The 25,838-nt window shown below is 37.7% G+C and overlaps 1 pseudogene across 1 annotated transcript in view; it reads left to right on the forward strand.

The window, feature by feature from the left end:
• The first annotated feature begins 4,184 nt into the window (after window positions 1-4,184).
• LOC149201277 (uncharacterized) overlaps window positions 4,185-25,838 on the forward strand; it is a 73,537-nt pseudogene continuing 51,883 nt past the window's right edge. The window contains exon 1 of the transcript XR_016253678.1: window positions 4,185-5,129. The product of XR_016253678.1 is annotated as an uncharacterized LOC149201277 (transcript). The remainder of the gene's footprint in view (window positions 5,130-25,838) is intronic.

Below are 25,838 nucleotides of genomic sequence, written 5' to 3' on the forward strand. Positions count from 1 at the left end.
GGGGGGGGAGATGTAATATCCCCAGTTAATGTAAATATTAATTTTACTGCAAACAAAACAAATTGTTTCTATTTTAAATTTAGTTTTGGAAAAGTAAATTCTGCAGTTATTAGTAAATACTATTTTTACTTGTTAATTAGTTATGAGAGACAGTTATCTGTCCCTAAACTAAATTCTTGAGTATTTTACCCAAGAGGATTAAGAGGATTGGGTATTTGAGATCAGAAAAGGAAAAAAAAGAGTTGTGCTAAAACGTCAGATAGCCTGTGATAGCTACGTCTGGTTGAGACCAGATAGTTGTGACAAACAAGGTTCTTGAGGGAGAGAAGAAGTTTCCTAGGGTCAAGAATAGATTGGGAGGAGACCACTAACTTGTAGTCTCAAGGTTGGGAGGAAAAGCTTCGATCAGGTTTGGTTGCTGATCAATTTTGGTATACTGTACATACCAGATAAGTAAGAAATATCGTTAAAAAGATACCTGTGATAATCTTTCATAAACTAGATTTGGCGTTTTAGAATAGAGCAGGTTAAATTCAAAAAAGCTATATAATAGTTTATTTGTAATTATTTCTATTTTGGTAGTTGGTAGTCAAGTTCTTATTAAGTAAGGATATAGTAAAGAAAAAACAGAAGATAGGAGAAAAGTTATGCAATAATTTATAAGTAATTTTATTTACTCTGAACATCTAAGGATCAAATTCTTGTTAAGAAATAGGCACAGTAAAGAAATATTAGACAAGTGACATTCGCATGCTAAATGGTATGTAAATTCGACTACTGTAAATAAGAGATAAAGAACCTTTATGTCAAATAGAAAATTGCAGTAAACATAGTCAGAACCTGGGTATGTTTTATTCATTAATAGTACAGACACTTGATGAAGTTACGGTCGAATTTTCCAACATGGCAATAGTGAAACTACAAATATAATAGTGTGCATAAACCTTTCGGTAAGTATTGGAAAAAACCCTGAACCAAGGGTAAAAGAAAACATAGGCATTCGTTTAGGTGTGGACCCAGTAAATGCAGTAAAAAAAAGAACTATGAAAAAACGAGATTACAGATCTATCTAAATAAATTAGGACATGCAAAAAAAAAATCAAGAAGGAAATAAGCGAAAACGACCTACCTTTCTATAACAAATATTTTATTTTCAAAAGATTATATATACAATATCAAACCTTTATCATGTAAGCAAGGATGAAATTTCCATCTTATCATACACAATTGAAGAGTAACCATTTCTAGACAAACTATTTAGCATACAGACCTCTAGATGGAAATGTCAGACAAAATAAGGAGTGCATATATATTAACTCGAATATTGCTCAGAGCATAAGTCATGAATCATATAGTAAACAATATAGCTGCCCATTTCCTCACAATAACAAAGCATTTTTTTCTTCCAAAATGTCTAATAAACCAAAGGCGACGGATTACTTGGTTTTTACAGCCCTACATGAGCCATATATCATCTGCCTGTTAAAGGCCAGAATTAATTTAACACAAAATGTGATAGCAACTTAATACATTTCAGTTTAAGCCACCCTTGGAAACTAAGGGCTTCGGCAAGAGAAAACCCTCTCTATAAACCCTAGGCTATAAATTTATGTACTCGAAAGGGAACTAAGCATTTGGCTCTGCGCACAGGTGAACTGAGCCTCAACTAACTCCTCAAGAGCCATTAGTTTACCTGCAAGGAACCTCTACCAAGCGAGAGGAGTGACAAAGGATTATAATTCGAATCAATAATCATAAATTAGGCAAAAGAAACTGAAAGAACTGTGTAAGGAAAAAGCAAAAGGAATTTTCATAAATTACTTGAAATGGGCCGAATAAAAAACCCTCCTTCATGCCTATTCCCGAATAATGAAGACTGAGAACCCGTGGTTATTGTTGAAGGAGCCATAATAATTTAGTAGAAAATTCATGGCAGCAGCAGATAAGAATAAACAAAACTACATGTTAATTGTAAGCAAAAGGCAAAGGAGTCACCTACGCCTGGAAGACTCCATATAGAACAAACAGGAACCCCCTCCAGGGAAGAACAATGAAAATGAAACGAAGACTATAGCGGAGGCAAATCTCAAGGTCGGCGACGAAACAAACCCACATTAAAGTTTTCCGATGAGCCACCTCACCACCTAGGTCGTCACATAAGTTGAACGTTAAGACAACTGTCAGGAGGTCATTTTGGTGGCATAAATGAACATAGGTTGAACTGCATATAGTCATAGTTAAATCATAAAGTCCTGCCTTAATACGACTGTAAGGAGGCCGTATTGGTGGCATAAATGAACAGAGGCTGAACTACATATAGTCACAGTTAAATCATAGAGTCCAACCTTTAGGTTGCATAACCTTGTGGCAAAAATGTTTGTCTCACATCAATGGCAATGGGCCTGTAATGTTTAACGCTATAACCTTCGATTACTATGAAATATCATAAACCCTTAATTGGTAGATATTTCAAGGCATGTCAAATCAAATAGGATCAAAACTTTTTACATATAAATAATTTCAAATACTATAATATGTAGATCTCGTTGGAAATCATAACATGTATGGTAACACTAATATTTACTCGGTGAAAATATTAAGTAGGAAAAGCATATAGTAATTTATTTTTTTACTTTGATCTTGTTTAACTTTTGGAAGTGTTACACTTTACCATGGATATTATTAGCTTCTAAATAGTGTTTGTTACAATACCATGGCTTATCAATACCACATGTCGAAAAACCATAACTCATTTCACAATAAAAAATTAAAATGTAAAATATTCTAGACATTACATATAACATTACATAGAGTGAAAATTGTTCATCATATAGATGGAGGGAGGGAGAGAGTGGTAAAGGGAGAGATAGTTGATTACATAGAGTGAAAATTCTCCATCATATGGATGGAGAGAGAGAGAGAGAGAGAGAGAGAGAGAGTTGGATGGGGGGAGAGAGAGAGTGATGGGTAAGGGAGAGAGAAAGGGAGGTGTAAGAGAGAGGGAGAGAGAAAAATGAAGAGAGAGAGAGGAGGGTGGTGGGGGAGAGGAGAGAGGGAGGGAGAGAAAGATGGAGTTGGAGGGGGGGAGAGAGGAATGGAAGAACAAAGACATAGAGAGATAGAGGTAGAGAAAGACAAAGTGACAAGGTAGAAAGGGAGAGAAGAGATGTGAGAAGATAGAGAGAAGAGGTGAGAGAGAGGGAGAGAAAGGGAAGAGAGATTGGGAGACAAAGAGATGGAGCGTTGAGAGAGAGGGGGGGAGAGAAGGAGAGAGGGAGGGAGATAGTGAGAGTTGGAGGGTATAGAGAGAGATGGGGGAGAAAAAGGGAGAGAGAAGGAAGAGAGAGAGGAGAGAGGGATAGAGAGAGTAGAGAGGGAGGGAAGAGAGATATAGAGAGAGATGGATCCAACCTAGATATGGTATATGTATATAAAAACTAGTCTAGATCCATATTAACCCTAGATCTATCAAATATCTTATATCTCAATAGATTTGATCTATCAAATATCTTACATCTAAAGGGATTTGATCCTTTGAACACTTAATAAATTCTCATATTAAAATGGATCTAGATTGATCTAACATGATAATAATATTATTTTTAACAATATTTCCTCGCCCATTCTCATAAAAATTAAATAAATAAATAAAAACTTGAACCGAACACTAATCCTTAAATCTCTAAAATCGAAGATATAGGACGGGGATTCTAGGGGTTTAGTTTTTATTCTGTATTTTTTTGGTTGATAGGAGGTGGATGAAACCTTTCTCAGAGTTATTAAGAGATGCAACCCAGTTTAATATTCTAATTAGAGTAGCAGAATTTGTTGATATTCATGTGTGTTTCGGGTTCTATCTCTCAAGCTCAGTCCACAGAGGCAATGAGAGGTCTGCGAAGGGAGTCACTCTTTCCTTGGTTTCCTTGGATATAGCATGCAACCATGGTCATGTTTATAGGGTTGAATGGCATGCTTACCTATTTGCATACGACAAGAATCCAAACCTTACAAAAGTGACAATAGCACGAACAAAATACTAACCACAAGGAAGTAAGAAGGCATTGATAACCATGCAACTTAATTCCCTAGTTAACCCCCAAAAGAAACTGAAGATCCATTGTGTGTGTCCAGTAGCAACTTCGATCTTGACAGCCATGAACGTGGCACCCTACAAGAGAAACTAGATGAGCAAAGCATCCTTGTAGCTACAATCCCATTCTTCTGCCCTATTGAACTTCACCACCCAATGGAAGGAGCTTGAAGATCACTTCAACGAGCTGCAGAAGCTCATGAAGAAGTGCTTTGAAGAGCTCGCATGAAAGATGAAGGAAGATGAAAAGGAGAAAAAATCTGCTATAGAAAAGATCACTGTAAACCCTGACAAGACCTCAGAGAAAAATTGCGCCTCAGAAAACAGAACTGGAAACACTAGTAAGATTCCGAAGAAAAAATTCACCGTAGAAAAAAGCACTAGAAGCCCCGGTAAGACCTCGAAGAAAAATTCCATCATAAAAAGTAGCACTGGGAACCCTAAGAAGAGCTCAGAGAATAATTCTATCACAGAAAAGAGCATTGGAAACCCTAGGAAGGCCTTGCTCACCCTAAAAGATGTCGTGAACTCACTCCCGCAACTGAAATATCTATGCGAGAGAATGGATGGCGAGGGCATCCAGAAATTCCTGGTTGATTCCAGCAGTAAGGTCATGACGATCCGTAACGAAGCCCCAACAATGCTAAGATGTGTCACGGACCCTACCAAGCTAGTTCTACCATGGAGGACCTTTATCTGGATGGAAATGGCAGGGGAAATAATACGATCCTTCAAGCAGATTGACAAGTCTGTCATTTTCTCATGTAATCCCTGCCTTTTATACTGTCGCTTGGAGAGGTGTCATCGGAGGCAAAAAATGATGCTCAGAAAATTGCTGCTGCATGGAAATCTAAACTCAACCTCGACGTTGTGATCTCTCATGGGGAGGCAAACGTGTTCTTGTAGTTCTTGCTTTATTATGGAATTTTGAAGGAATTTCACGATGACGATGTCCTTTGTGTGCTAGTCATTCACATTTCCCATCTCCCGGAGGCTCCCGAGCTCTACCGTGCACTTCAAATCAGTCACAAGATGCCAGGTTGGTGGAATTTACCTTATTTTTCTTTTGTTTTAGCTGGCCTTTAGGTTCAGTTTAATTTTTGTATTTAGGCAAAGTTTTCCCGGGGTTACATTCTCAGTTCATTCTGTATTTTTTATATGTAAAATAAAAGTTACACCATTCATTGGCAGCTAGGGTTGGAATTCACTATTTTTTGTGCTTTAATTTGTTTTTCCCATGTTTTTGTATTCGTTTGTTTCAGTGGTTAATTGTTTCTAATCTTCTCTTCCATTCCACACTTAGACTTCTCAGTTCTAGCATATTTTCACTTTTGACTTCTTAGTTCTAGCATTTTTTTTTTTTTCGCTTTTGTAACTTCTCAGTTCTAGCATATTTTTCACTTTTGTAACTTCTTTCATATCTTTCCCACCCATGTTCTATCTCTATTTTTCTTGCAACCTTCTTTTGTACTTTGTTTTAACTAGAGTGGGACACATTCTATTTATCCCTGCACTCAGGATTGATCTAGTAGTTGCCTTTTCACTTCCCCATTTTGTTACCTAGACTTTTGAACTCTTTTAGTCTCATTGACATACTTTTTCCATCACTTCTTGTTAGACATTAATGAACTTATTGTTGGAAATATTGAGAGGGGGTAAATCAATATTTCACTTCAATTAATTAATTTTAACATCACAGAATATTGATTATCATTAGTATTAGTTCAAAACATAAATCAGTAACACAATTCAACAATGCATAACATTACACGAAATTTTTAGGTGTGAACCCTTCTGAAAAACCATCGAACATTTTTCATATAGGTCTTAATGAGTACATCAATAGGAAGCTTCAACTTCCGAGATTCTCTGACAACAACTGGAAGGAGGCTCCAAAACCTTGATTTATCAACTCCAACTGAAAGGATACTCCAACACCCTAGTTTACCAACTCCAATTGGAAGGATGATCCAACGCCTTGGTTTTATTAGCGCTGACTGAAAGGATGCCCCAACACCTTGCATATGCTCCAACCTGCCCTAGCACCACCCTACTGCCCTGAAGTGTTCTTCGGTTCCAATCTGAAAGAGACTTCAATCTCTGCCTTGCACCACCCTGCCACCTTGCTCAACAAGCCACCACTTGCACTGAAGGTTCCAACCTTCAATTCACCACAGTGAACCATGTTTCATAATTTTCAGATTGGATCCACCTGTGCTCAATATCAAAATATCAAAACAAACAACTGACACTATCAGTTTGCAACACTGGCACAAGGTCGTTAGCAACAATAACAATTTCTAGTGCTCAAAAGATCAAACCCCAGCTTGAACAATCCAAAATTACTCAATACTCTCTGCCCAACACTTAGATCCAATGGTGCTCAACATGTATATAAGTTGACAAACTCTAGCAACATAGAAACACGAACTCATTGTATTAAACTATGCTTCAACTGCCTCTGAAATAAAATATAAATACAATACTCACTCATGCAATTGAAACCCCATCTCAACAATCAATAACAATCTTTGCTCAATAATGCACTTTCATTGTCATACCCTAGCAGCATCAATATGCTCTCAACAATGCATTCTTTGATAGATATACTTGTAAAACAATCCTGAAGCTTTTGGCCATAATTAGCAACAAACCCTAACTACTTCAACTTGGAGAGAGACCTTATCAACAATATATTATAATGGTAACAATATAGCATATATCAAACAACCAATTTGAATATTTTGCTCATGAGTACGCAAGGTACAATATAACAGTACTCAGTTTGAACAACTCATGACATTCTTTTACAAATTTTGTTAGCAATTTGTAATTGTTAATTGTAGGTATGTTCTATGCTTAGAGAAATTTATTTCAATTTTCACAGTCATCTCAATATCTTTTCAAGATTAGCAATCACATCAACATTAAAGTAAACTGCAGATAGAACATAAACATAAATTGAAAAAGACAAACCAAGAAAAGATGACACAAGATGTGGCGCTAGCCGGGACAAACCCCAATGAGGGGAAACCCTTGATCAATTCTTCTTATATTTTCTTCAATAGTTCAACAGAGAGATAGAGAGAGTGTTAAAATTGGCAACTAGGGCCAAACTCCATGTGGGTCACCTCATTTATGGCCGCTGATATTTCCTATATTCCTCTTATCAAGAAGTGTAGGATTGATCTAAAGATTATCTGATTCCGACAATTATTTATGGAGATATGAATTTATTTGTATTTACTTGACAAATTGTTAAGGTCAGCAAGCAGTTAAATGTGTGGCACACATGTCCAGTGAATTATATAAATACAAAAGATTATTGATTCATTTTCTCATCATCTCATCTCACTCATTCTTCTCTCTCTCTCCTTAGCTTTGGGTTATACTAGGAGCAGTTCACATGTGGGAAGAAGGAGGACGCATTAGGACAAGGAGGATGCTGAAAGGAGGACACAGAACTGTTGAAGGTCTCTTTGACCTACGTTGACCAAGCATTGACTCATCAAGGGTGTGGTTGCCTCTCCTAGGCAGGCCGCAGATTTTGGCATAAAAATCGAGGCAATCCATCCACAAGTTTGACCAGTGTTGACTGCCCTAGTTTTGGGCAGTAGGTTGACTTCAGTCAACAACAATTTGATTGTTTTTAGGGCTGTTCAAGGGCTGTTTCTTCAGGATTTTCGAGGGCTAGTTGACCGTAATTAACCAAGCATATTGCAGGTCAATTTCAACTCGTTTGACCAAGTTTGACTTTGCTGATCTAGGGTTTGCTACTGCTGATATAAAATTACAAAATTATGTTTTTGTACTATTTCTCTTTGCTGAACTATTGAAGATAAAAGAAGATTTGATCAAAGGGTTTCCCCGCATTGGGCTTTGTTGCTAGCTAACTACCACATCTTGTGTCTATTGTCTTGGCTTGTTTTTTGTTATTCGTTTAATGTTCTATCTGCACTTTACTTAATATGTGATTGCTAATCTATGGCTAATAAGAAGAAAAGAAGTAAATTGCTCTAACCATAGAACATACCATATTTTAACATGGTATCGGAGTTGAGGTGAAGACAAAGCCCAAGCAAGAGCAAGATAAATCACCGAAGAGAAGGTTGGGAAGGCTATCCTAAAAACTTCATGGGGTCCTCAACACTCTTCCCCACCGAAGACAATCTCCTTGAGAAGTCTGACTATCACGGATGGAAGATGCCTCTCAATCTGACTTTAGAAGATTAGGAAGTGTTGGACCATGTGACAGGCAATATTGTTGTGCCTCCATCAAATTCATCCACTGCTGCCAAAAGCAAGTGGTCTGAGGGAGAATTCAAAGCAAGGAAGATCATCCAGAACTCTATCAACAAGCTCCTGGTGGCCTATGTTTCCGAGCTGACAACCTCTAAGGAAATATACGATAGACTGGTTAGTTTATTTAATGTTAATGATGCAAACCAAGTTCTAATTCTTAGAAATAATCTGAAGGAAATTAAGAAGGGAAAAGATGAGAGTATGCAAGCATATTTCTTAAGCATCACCGAGATCAAGAATGATCTCCTATCTATTGGGGAAGTAGTTCCTGACAGGGAAATGACTATCACAACTTTTGGAGGACTGCCACCTGAATGGTATATATTCAGGACTACTCTTCTAAAAAATAATGTCATCCCAGGATTTGAGGAATTAATGGCTAGATGTATTCAAGAAGAGACAAGGATGGAAGAGCAAGAAATACCCGCACTTAAAGGCCACCCCTCTACCTTTTCTTCTTATGCTAAAAGAAGGGACAATTCTGGGGCTAAATCCAAAGAGAAGGTTGGACCAAAGGGTGGAAGAAATAGTTTTTGTTACAATTACATCAAAATGGGCCACCATGCGAGGGAAGTCCACTAGGTGTCATGTCTTGTGACACATCACTTCAGTCCGAACTATGGCATCGAAGGTTTGCTCACATTCATTATAAAGCTCTATCCAATGCAAGGCAAATGGTGACAGGAATGCCTAAGTTCCAAGTAGAGCAAGAAGGTGTATGTCCTGGATGTGCCAAAGGGAAGCTCAAAAGGGGACCATTCCCATCAAACCAAAGTAAGACCTCCGATGTATTGCAATTGGTTCACTCAGACATATCTGGTATGATGCCCATGAACTCTTTGGGAGGATATTTATATTAGGTCACTTTTACAGATGATTATTCTCGCAAAACCTAGATATACTTCTTGAAAAAGAAGGATGAAGTGTTCACTTGGTTTCATCACTTCAAATCCTAGATTGAGATTCAAACCGAAAAGAAGATCAAGATCTTAAGGACTGATAATGGGACTGAGTATGAATCCAATGAGTTCCATGACTTTTGCAAAGAGGATGGCATTACGAGGGATACTACATCACCATATACTCCTGAGTAGAATGGTATGGTGGAAAGGAAGAATCGTACAATTGTGGAAGCTATCCATGCTATGCTCAATGATCAAAGACTTCCAAAGTCTCTATGGGCCGAAGCTATGAATACCGCCGTATATGTGCAAAACCAATGCCCTCATCAAGCATTGGGTTCCAAGACTCCCGAAGATATGTTCACTGGTAAGAAACCTGACGTATCTCATTTTAGAATTTTTGGAAGTCCGGTATATTTTCATGTGCCGAAGGAGAAGAGGATTAAATTGGGTACATTGAAAGAAAGGAATCTTCGTGGGCTATAGCGAAAACACTAAGGGCTATAGAATCTATGTGGCTTGTCAAAGGGAAATCGAGATTAGCCATGATGTCACCTTTGATGAAGATATGGCTCTTAGCAAAGTTGACAATCTTCTTACTCGAAGGGGATCTAAAGAAACTGACACCAGGGAACCAAATGAAAATGAAGATGAGGTGATGCCCGATATGGAAGAACCTATGGATCTTATTGATCCCCCTTCACAAGAGCCTTCCTCTTCTAGGAAGAGGCCTTCATGGCTTAGGGGGGGACACTTGATGATGCTGAAGGGCATGTTGCACCCAGGGGACCTTCCAGGAAAGTAAGAAGCCGACCAGGTATTAGGGATACTTGACCATCATGAGCACGATCATCCAAAATGAGCCTTCATCATTCGTAGAAGCTGTCAAGCATTAAGTATGGAAGGATGCTATGACTGAGGAATATGAGTCCATCATGAAAAACGGTGTCTGGGATGTGGTCCCCAGACCCCAGGACAAAGCAGTTATCACTTCGAAATGGCTTTACAAGATAAAGCATGCAGTTGATGGATGTGCGGAAAAGCATAAGGCTCGTTTTTTTGCTCGTGGCTTCTCTCAGAAGGAAGTTATAGACTATGACAAGATATTTGCTCCTGTTGCCCGATATACCACCATTTGCTCGATCATAGCCCTTGCTTCTTCGCAAGGATGGAACCTACATCAAATGGATGTCTAGATCGTGTTCTTGCATGGTTCGATCAAAGAGGAGGTCTATGTGGAGCAACCCGAAGGATTTGAGATTCATGATCGAGAATCTCATGTGTGAAGGTTGAAGAAGGCCCTCTATGGGTTGAAGCAAGCACCCTGAGCATGGTATGAGAGGATCGATAGCTACTTGATGAAGCTAGGATTCACTAGGAGTGAAGCAGACCCTAACCTTTACTTTAATATTGAGGATGATAATCCTCTCGTACTAGTGTTGTACGTCGATGACCTCTTTCTAACAGGTGCAAACCCTCTCATTCACAAATGTAAGAGGGAGTTGGCTTCTAAATTTGAGATGAAGGACCTAGGACTGATGCACTATTTCCTAGGACTAGAAGTCTGGTAGAAACCAGGGGAGATTTTCCTATCTCAAGGAAATTATGTGTTGAAGATATTGGAGAGATTCGGTATGGTGGACTGCAAGCCCGTGACTACCCCGATGGAGCTTGACTTCAAGAAGTTAAGAAGTAGTGCTGTCAGACTTGTTTTATGAAATGCTACCGAGTATTGTCAACTCATCGGAGCATTGATGTTCTTGGAAAACTCTCGTCCGGATATATGTTTTGTAGTCAACGCGTTGAGTCAACATATGGTTGAGCCTCACCACTCACATTGGAATGGTGACAAGAATCTGTTGAGATATCTTTGTGGCACAATCACTCATGGGTTGAGATACACTGTTGGAGATGTGAGACTACATGGATATACTGATGTTGATTGGGCAGGCAGTGTGGTCGACTGAAAGAGTACTTTTGGGTGTTGTTTCTCTATGGGATCTGCCTCGATATCCTGGATGAGTAGGAAGCAGAAGTCAGTGGCTTTGAGCACCGTCGAGGCAGAGTACATTGCTGCTAGTATGGCCTCTTGTGAGGCAGTCTGGTTGTGAAAGCTCTTCAGTCAACTGTTTGGATTTACATTAGATACCACCGTGATCATGTGTGACAACCAGAGCAGGATTCGTTTATCAGAGAATCTCGTATTTCATGATCGCTCCAAGCATATCGATATCATGTACCACTATATTTGGGATATGATGTAGTGGGGAGCAATAAGGCTCCAATATATCGGTACAGATGAATAGGTCGTTGAGATTTTGATGAAGCCCCTAGGAAATGTCAAATTCTTGATTTTCTGATAATGACTTGGTGTCGTTCAAAGACCCTCTTATGATGGTTGAGTATAATGTATTGAACTCTGGGAGCTCCAGGGGGGGGTGCTGGGTACTTCTTGGAGCGAGATGCGACCACAGGGTGACTCACCATCCCCTGGTGGTGCACTATGTACATGGTGAAAGGTTCAATCTTCCCCTATGACACCCTATGGCGACCATGGAACAGGATGATTAGTTCTACTGGCAACTGTGGAATAGGATGATTAGTTCTCTTGTGGGTTAGGATAATTAGTTCTCTGTGGTGACTATGGAACAGGATGATTAGTTCTCTTGTGGGCCAAGATGATTAGTTCTCATGTGGTGACTGTTGGACAAGATGACTCGTTCTCCTGTGGACAGGATGATTAGTTCTCCTATCGAGGCATCCTACCCATGCAGTCTGGGACTCATGGGAAGTACCTCTCATCTGATCAATGAGTAGGGAAATGGGGATAGGGACCATTAGTAGTACTATCGATGGACGCATCGTTGTATCTACCATACTCCCTATGCTAGGATGACCTCCATTGATCTGGAATCAATGATCCCGATCTGGTATCAATGAGAGTGGTATGACACACTCTAAGACTGACTTCGAGTCAGTGGAGGATGGTATGATACATCCTGGATCGTTTCTTCTTCTTCATAGTTTGAGCACAGCAAAGTAGGGCCAAGTAGTGCAGGGCAGTGCATTTGATGGTTGGGATAGTACTGACGGTCAGAAGGATTGCTGATGGAGTTCTTCCTAGTTGAGAGGGAGTGTTAAAATTGGAAACTAGGGCCAAAATCCATGTGGCCCACCCCATTTATGTCAGCTAATATTTTTCCTAGATTCCTCTTATCGAGAGGTGTAGGATTGATCTAAATATCATTCAATTCCGACAAGTGGAGATATGAATTTATTTGTATTTACTTGAAAAATTGTCAAGGTCGGCCAGTAGTTAAATGTGTGGCACACATGCCCAGTGAATCATATAAATACAAAAGAGGTTGATTCATTTTCTCATCATCTCATCTCACTCATTCTTCTCTCTCTCTCCTTAGCTTTGGGTTATACAAGGAGCATCTCACACGTGGGAAGGAGGAGGACACATTAGGGCAAGGAGGACACTGAAAGGAGGATGCAGAACTGCTGAAGGTCTCTTTGACCTTATTTGACCAAGCGTTGACTCATCAAGGGTGTAGTTTTGGTGTGCTTGCTCTCCTAGGCAGGCCGTAGATTTTGGCACAAAAATCAAGGCAATATGTCCACAGGTTTGACCAGTGTTGATTGCCCTAGTTTTGGGCAGCAGGTTGACTTCAGTCAACAATAATTTCACTGTTGTTAGGGTTGTTCAAGGGTTGTTTCTTTAGGTTGTTCGAGGGCTAGTTGACAGGTAATTGACCAAGCATATTGGAGGTCAATTTCAACTCATTTGACCAAGTTTGACTTTGTTGATCTAAGGTTTTCTGCTGCTGATACAAAATTACAAAACTATGTTTTTGTACTATTTCTCTCTGTTGAACTATTGAAGATAAAAGAAGATTTGATCAAAGGGTTTCCCCACATTGGGGTTTGTCCCTAGCTAGCTATCACATCTGCACTTTACTTAATATGTGATTGCTAATCTGTGGTTAATAAGAAGAAAAGAAGTAAATTGCTCTAAGCATAGAACATACCATATTTTAACAGAGAGATAGTATATTTACAATAGAAGTCAACACTTTGACTTATCTAGATAAGAGCATAGATCATCTATAAGAAGATGATACGTGAGATTAGTTGAAGACATGTTGCTTCAACTAATTCTCCAAGGTGACTCCTTCACCTATCATTGTGCTGAATTTTGTCATCATGTTGCACCTCACTGTGCTGCACCCATCATCACTATGTTGTATCTCATCATGCTTCACCAATCATGACTGTACCATGTACTTGCTGCACCAAGAATCATTGTTGTCCCAAGTACTATTGCTGCACCATGTACTTGCTGCACCTTGTTGTTGCTGCTATCCCATTGTGCCATTGCTGCACAATGTCATAGTTGTCCCATCATAGTTTTGTCCCAACATGCTGCTATCCCATCATTGTTCTGAAGCTGATCATGTTGCCACACAGCTATCCCAAGTGTGATGTTGAACCATGTTTCCACACAACATGTCTCATGTGCTTGCAGCAAAATGCTTTCCATGATGTCCATGCTTGCCATAGCATTCCTTTGTTGTCCCATTTACTATATAGTTGTCCCTTGCCACTGCTGCCTAAATATATAGGTGTAACTGCTGTCCCTAACAGTTATGATATACCTTGCTGTTGTCCCTCTAGCCTTGCCATACCTATTGTTTTACTATGTGTCTTAGTAGCACCATGTAACCCATCTATCCCATTTATTAGCATTGCTATCCTGGGCATGTTTGAGTCCTCAAACTCTCACGTTGTCCCTGTTTTGAGGGTCACCTATAGCCCACCTTTTTAGCTATATTAGGCTTGCATCTAGGGCACCGTAGGTTAGTGTTAGGGCTGCCTTTAGACTATGTTAGGGTTGCCTTTGGATAGCGTTTAGGGCTGCCATTTAGACAATTTTTAGGTCTGCTCTTAGACTGCGTTTAGAGCTGGTCTTAGACTGCGTTTAGGGCTGCCTTTTGGACAGCATTAGGGCCTTTCTTAGACTGCGTCTAGGGCTGCCTTTTGACAATGTTTAGGGCTGCTTTTACACCGCGTTTAGGGCTGCTTTTACACTTCGATTAGGTCTGCCTTTTGGACAGCGTTAGGGCCTCTCTTAGGCTGCATTTACGGCCGCCTTTTGATAGCGTTTAGGCCTGCTTTTAGACTGTGTTTAGTGTTGTCTTTTGGACAACGTTAGGGCCTCTCTTAGACTGCGTTTAGCACTGCCTTTTGACAGCGATTAGGGCTGCTATTAGACTGCATTTAGAGCTGCCTTTTGGATAGCATTAGGGCCTCTCTTCGACTACATTTAGGGCATGCTTCCTTGACAACGTTTTTGACTTCTTCTTTGACAACGTCTAGGGCTACGACATCTCCTCTAGGGAAGCTCCCTTAGTCTTCTTTCCTCCAACATCTAGGGCTTCCACTCCTAGATTTCTCTTCCACTAAAACCCAAGACAAGTGGAGAGAAATCAAGATAGTAGTGTGTGTGAGAAATGACTCTCAAGTCATCTCCTTTTATGCTAAAACATTGAGCACATGTGGGGTTTATTTTGTTTCTAGCCGACCTTGACGAATTGTCTTATAAAAAATTAATTCATAACTCCATGAATACTTATCGGAATCAGATGATCTTTAGATCAATCCTACACCTCTTGATGAGAGGGATCCAAGAAAAATATCAGCTGCCATCAATAAGATGACCCACATAGAGTTTGGCCCTAGTTTCCAATTTTAATAGTAATACCATCACAAGATACTCTTGTTGTTCAACAGTACATCAACCCTCTGCTACAACTGCTCCTTAACCATAACTTCATCCTTCCCTTGAAACTATTTCAAATTTGGCCTTTGATTTACTATGAATGAATGTTACAGGTTTACTTCTTGATTTAGATCTATCAACGGAAGGCTTCGAAACATGTCATGTGACAAATCATTCAAAATTTTCCACAGAAGGCGTGTTGTGGATCAGTTAAATTATGACCAAAAGAATATTCAACAAAGGAAACAATGTGCCTTAGAGATTTGCTTCTAGATGTACCCGTAGAATAAATGCCCTTTATAATATGATTTAGAAGGTTGACCTCAAAACTTGTTAGCCTTCAAATTCAACATATAATTGGTAATTCACCGAACAAAATCGCTTTGCAAATGTCAATTTCGGATTAGGGCTTAGAAACCTTGTCACAATATGCTTTAATTCTCTCCTAGAAATGTCTAGATAAGATCCTGAATGTTGGATTTTTGTAGCTATGTTCGGTCTTCATAATATTCATTTGTACCTATAATGATGAAATATAAATTATATTTGTAAAAGAAAATATTTATTGGCTTTTATATTCAAAAGAAAGATTATGAAAGACATGTTCTTCATGACCTTTGCAAAATAAAATTTGAATTTTTCAATTTATAGTTTTGCCTCCACAAGTGACCAAGTTGGCCCTCCAAGCTATCATGTCAGCTTGCCCAGAGAGACACCCATTTGCATCACCTAAAGGCTATAAGCAGCCTATTCATCCTCCTCCAAGGACACACTTTGGATTATCACACATATCTCTATTCTAAGCAAAGAAAGATAAGGAATACAAGGCCGAAATTAGAAGGAAGAGATACGTTTCAGTTGCCCTTGCTATAGTAAACAGAGGAGGCCGAGTTCTAGATGATTTTTCTGTGGTACATCTGATGAAAAGGATAACTGCAGTGAGGCAATTTCCCTTTCGTTATCATTAATCCTTATGTGAACCTGTGGGTTATGGCCCACACTTACATCGGAAGCCTTTACAATGGTGTATTTAACAAAATCCCGACCAATCACCAAACAACGGAATACAATGAAACTCGACAACGAACGTCGGTCCCACTTCAAACGCACAAGACCGGCCCCAAATAAAATAAACCCGCATCCATAACTTCTCGGGTTCGCTCAAGCCAAGCCTTATCGGCTTCAATCTCCGCCATTGATCTCACCTTCCAATCCGACGGTTGATGATTCACCCGATCATCGAAACTAATCGATGATCCTCCACCGTTTGATCAAGGAACACTTGATCCAACGGTCAACATCGATATCGGATGAGTCACTTGCACGACGTTTACCCACCCTTATAGAGCCGATAAGGATTATAAATCCTTGATCTATAAATGTTCGGGTCCGATTTAGGAATTAAAGTTTGATCACTTTATGACCTGATATTCGATGGATATAAGAGGCCATCAATCTACGGTTTGCAGGACTTCAACTAGCACACGGATTAAAACGACCTTAACCCCCGTAGTTGACTGATCACCATTGATCTAACAGATCTGATGATCCAGATCTATTCCTCTGCCATTCTTCTTCCACCATTAACATCCGTCGATCTAAACGATTCGATGGCTCCCTCTGCGCTTGACTGCTTATGATGGAATTTGCGTTATAACACAACTCCACATACTCTATCTACACACTCACTACATTCATAAAATAGTTAACTCCTTTTATCGTTGGATTGCCATCGATCCTTATAGCAGGGAAAATTTTAAGAACCCCCCCTAAATTTATAAATATAATAAATGAGCGAATCTCCATGGTATATAGGAAAAATGGAAGGCGATTTTATCAATAATATAATATGTATATATAATTTTTTGGCGAATCTCTCACCAGGCATGGCGAATATTTTACTCAATTATAAAATCTTGTAAGATCTTGGCAAGTCTTTCACTAAATAATAAAACTTTGTAAAGTCCTAGTGAATCTTAGCATAGGCTATATGCTGGTTTAATTCCCCCATTTAAATAGGCTACATTCCAGGTGAATACCATGGGTCAATACCATGTGCCATTTTGGTGAATACCATGGGTCAATACCATGTGCCATTTTTATTTTTATTAGAATATTTTACTCAATTATAAAATCTTGTAAGATCTTGGTGAGTCTTTCACTAAATAATAAAACTTTGTAAAGTCCTAGTGAATCTTAGCATAGGCTACATGCTGGTTTAATTCCCCCATTTAAATAGGCTACATTCCAGGTGAATACCATGGGTCAATACCATGTGCCTTGGTGAATACCATGGGTCAATACCATGTGCCATTTTTATTTTTATTAATTCTAATATTAGGGTTAATAATGGTTTTTTTCATGGTATTAATAAGTTTCACCTAAATATAACCCATTTTTTGAGTGTTCGTAAATATAAGGTGACTTATGGAGTAAATATAAAAAAAGTTTTATTTGTTTACCATACCTCTCGTTTATTTATATTTTTTATTAATTTACCATACCTCTTTTACAAATATGGTATTTGGCCCATAGGATTCACTTAAATAAAACCTCTTTCTTGAGCCTTCATAAATAGAACGAGGGTTATGGACTAAATATAAAAAGAGGTTTTATTTATTTACGATACGTCTAGTTTATTTATATTTTTATTTATTTACCATACCTTTTGAGTAAGTATAAAAAGAAGTTTTATTTATTTACCATACCTCCACTTTACTTATATTTTTATTTGTTTACACCCTTACATGTAAGTATAAAAAGACATTTTATTTATTTACCATACCTCCACTTTACTTATATTTTTATTTGTTTACACCCTTACATGTATATAAGGTGACTTATGGAGTAAATATAAAAAATGTTTTATTTATTTACCATACCTCTCATTTATTTATATTTTTATTAATTTACCATACCTCTTTTATAAATATGGTATTTGGCCCATAGGATTCACTTAAATAAAACCTATTCTTGAAAATGGGCGAATGGATTCACTTAAATAAAACCTATTCTTGAAAATGGGCGAATGGAAGGTTGTAAGTCCTAATTTCAAGGGCTAAATTTACCTTTTTTACCCTCTCCCTTAAAATAAGGTGGGCTATTTGAGGTGATTTGTAAAAATGTACTATGATACAAAATATTCGCCCACTAAAAATTTAAAACCCCTTAATTTCGCCAAAGGGCGAACATTCGCCCCTAAAATTATCCTTGCCTTATAGTGATCGATGGTCGATCAATAACCTGTCACATGAAATTTAACTCTTCCAACACATACATCTAAACTATAGGTCAAACATACACATATATACAAAAATCCAAATAACACGTATATTCCTATTATATACGTAATTCGATTACAGACTAAGGCATTTAAGCCTTAGGCACAAATTCTCCTTCAACTACATTGTATCCTATCTCTCTGTCTGTGCTCTATCTATCAGAACATGTAGGTTCATAATATATAGAAATAACTATAGAATCATGGATCATTCTAGATCCATGATCTTCTCCTAAAATCATTCAAAAAATTCCCAAATCTTTCAACACACATACATGGCAGATAATGACATTAAATTAAGTCTTCTCGAGACTTATCAATTCCATCAAATTAGCTCTTTTTTAACATAAATTTGCTCCTGGTTTACATGATTGTCCACGTCTCCTCCTCCATAGCTCAAAATTTGAATTTTGTTTAAAGGTGGTCAAATGCTCTTGCATTAGACTCCCGAGGCACAAAAATATATGACCTCCTGGTCATATGCTTCTCCTCCATCCCATAGCAATTCTACCCACTTCCTCAGTGGAACTACCTTCATGATCTTTCTGTGAGCTACAACAAAACCTCTGTAATAATAGTCTTCTCTACTACACGATACCTCACCAAGCTTCTCTCCTCGAGCTTAGTCTTTTAGCATCTCTCTGGTTCTCTCTTCTCGAACCAATTGAACACTCCTTGCTCTAAGCTGTAGCAAATTTCTCACCTTCTGTTAAAGACCAAAACTCTCCAATCTTCAACTTGACTATATCTCCTCCTTTTTCACAGAAACTCCTCTCTCGTGGGAACCCTTTCCCTGCTCTGATACCACTTGATGAAAAGGATAACTGCCATGAGGAAATTTCCCTTTCATTATCATTAATCCTTACGTGAACTTGTGGGTTATGGCCCACACTTACATCAGAAGCCTTTACATTGGTGGAATTAACAAAAACCCGACCAATCACCAAACAACGGAATACAATGAAACCTGACAATGAACATCGGTCCCACTTCGAAAGAACAAGATCAGACCCAAAATAAAATAAACCCACATCCATAACTTCTCAGGTCCGCTCAGGCCAAGAATTATCACCTTCAATCTTCGCTGTTGATCTCACCTTCCAATCCAACAGTTGATGATTCACCCAATCACCGAAACTAATCGGTGATCCTCCACCAATTGATCAAGGCACACTTGATCCAACGGTCAACAGAAATATCGGATGAGTCACTTGCACGACGTTTACCCACCCTTATGGAGCTGATAAGGATTATAAATCCTTTATATATAAATTTTCGAGTCCGATTTGGGAATTAAAGTTTGATCACTTTATGACCTGATATCCGTTGGATATAGGAGGCCATCAATCTACGGTTTGCGGGACTTCAACTAGCACACAGATTAAAATGGCCTTAACCCCTCAGTTGACTGATCACCATCGATCTAACAGATTTGTCGATCTAACGATCTAGATCTATTCCTTCGCCATTAACATCCGTCAATCTAAATGATCCGATGGCTCCCTCTGCACTTGACTACTTATGATGGAATTTGTGTTATAACACAACTCCGCTCTGCCATACTCTGTCTACACACTCATACAACAATTAACTCATTTTATCGTTGGATCGCCATCAATCCTTATAGTGATTGATGGCTGATCAATAACATGTCACACAAGATTTAACTCTTCCAACACATACATCTGAGCTATAGGTCAAACATACACATATACACGAAAATCCACATAGCACATATATTTCTATTATATACATAATTCTTAGGCACAAATTCTCCTTCGACTACTTTGTATCCTATCTCTCTATCTATGTTCTATCTATTAGAACACACAGGTTCATAATATATAGAAATAACTATAGAATCATGGAACATTTTAGATCCATGATCTTCTCCTAAAATCATTCAAACAATCCCCAAATCTTTCAACACACATACATGGCAAATAATTACATTAAATTAAGTCTTCTCGAGACTTATCAATTCCATCAAATTAGCTCATTTTTAACAGAAATTTGCTCCCGGTTTACATGATTGTCCACGTCTCCTCCTCCATAGCTCAAAATTTGAATTTTGTTTAAAGGTGGTCAGATGCTCTTGCATCAACATCTTCTGTGACATAGTGCGAAGTCTCAAGCAAATTTGCAAGACGAATTTCGGCCCTCTTGGATACCTTGTTTATGTGATATGTTTTTGTGGCATAGTGCGAAGTATTAGGTAGAGTTGTAGGATGAATTTCGGATCCCTTGGAGACCTTGTTACAGAGCATATGTGGACAAAATCTTGGAAATTTGTCTTAGATCATGTGGAGGGTTGACTTGAATCTTGGTGGATGGTCATCTTGTTGGTTAGTTGACTTTGTTGTATCTCTTGTTGCATTGATTCTATAAGGAAAAGGTTGGCTGGGTTTTTCCTCCATTTTGGGTTTTCCAAGGGTAAAATATTCTTGTCTCTTTGGGCATTGTGATCTCTATTTCTCTATTGCCTCTATGGTTGAATTTCTGAATGTGTAATCACTTAACAATACATTGAAAAAGCTAAAAAATCATCTACATAATTGGAAGTAATTATCAAGCTTCAAAAATAAGTACTTGCATCTTTTGTACTTAAAAAAAAAAAATCAACATTGAAGTTGGGTTGGATTAGATCTTAATGATAAATTTAAACAGGGAAGTCTAAACCTCAGATTTTGCTACAATAGGACCTCTACTAAGCAAATTTTAATGTTTCAAACTATTTCAATAATTGAGATATGAATCTATCCTTTCATTATGCCCAAGGAGAAATCTTAAGCCTGAAATTATCAACACTTACAGGGCTACAAAGGCCCTAGAAACCTCTTCTCAATACAAATTGAACCAACCCTTAAAACATGCAAAAATTGACCTATGAAGTTTGTATAGACCCTTATCAAAATGAGAAATTACCTTCAGTCAAGCGTTCAATTTAATTTGATCAATAAAAGGGTCAACCTACCTTAGCCATGGATTGAATCTTGTTTTAATGCTCTCAAATTAGGTCTCACAATAGGTCCGAACTAGGGCATAAAAGGAGGTTTCCAGATCTATTTCAAATCAATTGGAATCACCCTCAAAATAGTGCAAGGTTCCCAAAGTATGTTTCCTTTGGTGGTTTGAAATGATGAAGCCTCAATAAGGTCTGAACAGGCCTAAAAAATGCCTATAACATGTCTTGGAATAACTTGCAATAGTCCTCAACTAAATACACCAGATTACCTTTGAAATTTCCCTTAGAAGAGCTCGGATAAAAGCTTAGGATATTGTTGAAATTTGGGCAACTTTGGGATGAATTTCCCCAAACAAAAACCTATCGTGCCCTAAAGAGGGCTTATATTGGTCAAAAAGAAAATTCACTTGGACAAAAGGGAAAATTATGATTATTAATTTGATAAAGAAATAATTTGAAAAATATATTTAAGGAGAAATTGAGTTTGGGTTTTCCCCCCAAATAGTTTAAGTCAGCTTCACTTTTGATGGATCCATTTCCCCCATCAAATTGTATATAAAGAGAATCCTTGTGATAGATTATCAAATGAGGAAAAAGGCTTGCATCTTTATACTCTGCGTTTCGCATGATTCATATTAATCTGAGGCTCGATACACTTGTGGCTCATATTTCATTATAATCTATGATTCAGATCTGATTTGAGTTGTTACATTTTGAGGTTCGATACACCTATGGCTCACATTTCATTATATTCTATGCATTGAGTTGTTGCATTTTTAGGCTCGATACAAGTATGGCTTGTATTTCATTATATTTTATGTGTCAGATCATTACAAAATTCTATGGCTCGCAATTTTTCGATGGCTCGTTAATTGCAATGATCCACATTGCATCATCTGAGGTTCAATATTAACACAGTGATATCACCACCATTGTTATTATAACCAAACCAGTGATCAAACTGGTAGACCCCCCAGATCGAGAATTGGTCAAAACTGGACAAAAACCAGTAAAAAAAACTAGACTAAAATACTAGTCAACCAAAAACAAATAAAAATTCAAACTTTCAAGAAAACCACATATATTCATGTGCATCCATATGAATCCAAAATATTTATACACAAATAAGCAAAAAGTCTCATTTTTAGAGTATGTAAGGGTGCACATAACCAAAATAACACCGAGTGCAATTCATAGTTGAACTGAAAATACATCAAAAAACAAGACCCAGATGGCCTCTAGCATCCAAAAAATTCATGCTACAATAAATACCTATATATCATCAAATTATTTGACTATATTGGGATTTTTATCATCAATATCACCCTCTAAGCATTAAATTAAGATAAAAAAAAATGTTTAGCATGTCAATTCAATATTTTGTTTGAGTGTGGGTACATTTTTAGTAGCATCATGAAAGAAGAGTTCAACAAAAAATGCCACTAACATCAAGGTACATAGTGGGATGGATGCTCTTTATTGAATGTTGGTTTGATACCCTCATATATGACAAAATCCAATGGAAACATCGTAATCCCCCCAATCCTGCAATCCTGAAAATACTATTAAGTCTGCTAGATTTTGAGTGAGATCTAAAATTCTACTTTCTCCATATGAATTCCAATGAGGTCGGAACCACTCTCAAACATCCTGAGTCATTTCATGGTAATGTTAAAAATTCAAGAAAGTAAAAGGATGAAAACAAAAGATAAAGGATAATGTCACTTTTACTTTAAGAATTTAACATTACCATGAATTGCATAGAAATAGGAGGGCCACAGGCTTGAATATTAAGCACCTATTGTGGGGTAGTGCCCAACCACGACAAAAATTAAAAGAAAAAAAATCAAAACATACCTCACTCGTTGCACTCTACCGGGTTTAGTGAACTGTTACCAAAATTGTTGGTTTAGGGAAAATGGTCGGTTCAGTACTGAACTGACCGGTTTCATTATATAACTAGCCAAAAAAGGTTCAAATCATCTATCCAAACCAGCAAAAAATGGTTCAAATCATCGGTCCGAACCAAATTTTTCCTCAAAACGGTCATACCAATTGGTTTAAATTGTTTTGGTCTTGTCCTAATAACGCTAATCACCGCTGCAATAACTCTATGGTTCACATTATAGGGGCATCATATCACATTTTTTGTGGTATAAATTTTATATTAGGTGGCTTGTGTGATTTATAAGGTTTGCATTTGGTTCATTGATATCTCTTGTGGGATGCATTTTATATTTTGTGGCTCGCGTGGTTTATAATGTTCACATTTGATTCATTGACATATCCTATGGCATGCATTTTATATTTTGTGGCTCACGTAGTTTATAAGGCTCACATTTGGTTCATTGACATCGCTCAGTGTATTTCTTTATTCATAGTGACATCAGTGGCATAAATTTATACACAAGTGATATCGCATTAGTCTGGCATTACTTTTACAGTGATACTCTAAGACTCAGACTCATATACTCAAAGGGGCTCAACTATACATAACAACTCAAATCCATTTTTATGGTTCACATTATTACTCTTTGTGGTTTGTTCTATCACCTGTAGCTTGATTCTATTCTCCATGGCTTGAATTGTTATTCTTTGTGATTGCAGTTTATGGAAATTCTCATATGGCACAACAACCTTGATGATCTTTATGATAGTAAATCAGTGATATATGACAGTGAACAAGTAACTCAGTTGATAGTGATTTTGAGAAACCTATTATGGTAGTGACCTTGAGTGATATTGGTGTATGATATATGATAGTGATGTATATGTATAACAATGACCTTGACACAATCACCTTGACTATGGCAGTGACCTCGTTGTGTAACAATGACTTTGATGAGTGACAGTAAACAATGACCTTGCTATTATGAGATATGATGACAAAGACCATGCTCTTATGATGACAGTGAGATATATGATGACAATGACAATGCTCTTATGATAACATGGACCTTTCTCTTATGATACATGATAGCAATGATGACACTTGACAGTGATTATGTTCCTTGATAGTGAAGACTCTTGATATTAATGACACTTATTGCAGTGACATGGATGATGCTACTTGAGACAGTGATATGATAGCAACTCTCGTAGACTTAATTGATTATTAGAGGTTAGATTGTTCAATTCGCAAACGAAGTTGTGAATTGACTTGGGTTGGCTCTAGTAGGCCTGATGTGATTGTTGCATCTCATTCTTATTGTACTTTGTATCTTAGCTGAAAAATTGATGAATATCTAATAGACGAAGAATCTTGTTGGATTTCTCCCCTTGTGGGGTTTTTCCTTCGTCACTGACCTAAATCCTGGTGTCCCTATTGTGCTTGCTTTTCTTCTACTGTTCTTTTATTGTTTTGTTGCTTTGTCGATATTATTGTTCTCTCTACATAATATTGCTAATAACGATATGATGTCATGGGGTGAATGTAATGTGAAAATGTTGAAAAGCTTATAAATTCAATCATCTAAAACAAAGAACAATATACCCCTAAAAATTAACATGGTATTAGAGTTGGGCTGAAGACAATTCATTGAGATCACCCCTGTGAAGACACATATGCTGTAGTTTATGGGAAAACAGAGTGAAAGGGATGAAGATGGTGAAGACGTAAAAGAATGCTAGGGTTTGAAGGAAAATCTAGGAAGCCTTTGTTTTTGCAAGCAAAAGCTATGGTTTGGGAGAAACCCTAGGAGTGGCCTTGATATGGAAAATGACTTGGTATGATTCAAAAAATTTCATGATGTGATCAACAAGAAGCCTTTCGATTATTCAAGTAGTTGTGTCAAATTTAGAGAAAACCTAGATAAACTTGTCTCCTACCTAATAGGAGATGATATGATATATATCCAGTGATCATATTGTACATTGACAAGTTGGGTTTGGCTACTGATGAAAGAGATCAAGAACATAAGTGGTGCTCAAGAGGTTGTATTTCTTCTGAAGATGACATTATCATATGGTTGATGGACGAAGTGACTCATGGAGGCAGGATCAAGAGGAAGCTGATAGCTTCCTACAATCCCCAGGAAAGATAAATACTTTTAAGAACCTATGTTATCTTCTGCTCTTGTTTTATCATTCTAGACTATTGTTTATTCTTCTTGCATGAATGTTTGAATGATTCTTTCACTAACTTCTTAGATGAGAATGTGATCAAAGAAAGAAGATCCTAAGGATCATAAGGATGAAGGGTAGTACAAGAAGAGTAAGGTTCAAGAGGGAGCTGTTGTAAGATAATGAAGAAGCTACTCTCCTATCTAGAAAATGGATGACAGTCCTTCCTCATCATCAGGTACACTTTCATTATCTACTTTTGTTATTATTTCTCTTAATCGTGTCCTAGGGTCATCACATATAAAAAATGGATGTAAGGACTTCATTCTCAATATCGAAATTGAGAAGGATGCAAAACCATCCCATGAAGTAGAGTGGCACTTGAAAGATGAATAAGAGCTCGGATCTTGAAGGAAGGTTGGTTTCTATGACTTAAGAAGCTTCCTATTCTG

Source organism: Pinus tabuliformis, chromosome 2_1 (genome assembly GCF_031772625.1).
Source record: "Pinus tabuliformis cultivar Carrire ecotype Pingquan chromosome 2_1, CPIR1, whole genome shotgun sequence".
Lineage (NCBI taxonomy): Eukaryota > Viridiplantae > Streptophyta > Pinopsida > Pinales > Pinaceae > Pinus > Pinus tabuliformis.